This window comes from Arachis ipaensis, chromosome B04, assembly GCF_000816755.2.
Source record: "Arachis ipaensis cultivar K30076 chromosome B04, Araip1.1, whole genome shotgun sequence".
Classification (NCBI taxonomy): Eukaryota; Viridiplantae; Streptophyta; class Magnoliopsida; order Fabales; family Fabaceae; genus Arachis; species Arachis ipaensis.
In genome coordinates this window covers 6,386,673-6,387,616 of record NC_029788.2, presented here as the reverse complement: position 1 = coordinate 6,387,616, position 944 = coordinate 6,386,673, and positions in this window count along the sequence as shown.

Below are 944 nucleotides of genomic sequence, written 5' to 3'. Positions count from 1 at the left end.
ATAATACTACGTTTAATTGTATATTATTATTAAATTATACTCCATAAGAATAATTTGAACTATATATGTATATAACATCAGAATTTAACAATATTAAAAAACACCTTTAAAATTGCATCATCTATTATTCATATTTAATAAATAATTCAACCTCTGTGAAAACAATATATATAATCGGGAAAAAAGAGCTCAACCTCTATGAATCAAATAACATAACATTCATACACTTGCATTATTGTCTAGCCAAAAAAGATGAAGACACAAACTATGCCAGCCTTTATCATGGTTTTATTAATGGTTGCTCTCTCCTTTGGCTCTGGTATGTACTAGTACTACAATGCTAATAATATCCTTATATTATTATGAGTTCAAGAAATAAAATAAAATTACACAAACGTGTTCATGTTCTATATATTGGTTCAAATGCAGAGGCAAGACGTGACGTTCACTATTGTGAAGCAAGAGAATCCGTTCAGCATTGCAATTCACCCGATTGCTATAATTTGTGCTATCACAAGTATTCAAGTGCATTGGGTTTTACAAGTGGCTTTTGCTATAATGATCATATTTGCGATTGTTTTTATTATAGTTATAACCCAGATTGCCATGCCATCATGCCTTGATTCATCATTTCATACCTTATTATTAATTACGAGCTCCCTTATATCTATTGTTTCATTCCTTCTGTAATATGGAGCAAGCTGTAATAAAAAATAAAATGATGAGGAATAAATTATTCTCTTTCTCCTTCATTCTTCAATCTCTCAATATATCTTGTTTTTCTTTTTTTTTATTTTATACTTTTCATTTTTCATTCAATTTATTTTTTTAACTGAAGGAAAAAATATAATAATTTGTTAAAAAGAAATTATATTTAGTACGAACTAATTAAGTCTACGTTTCTTTTCTAGTATAAATAACATTTTTTTTTACATTTTATTACG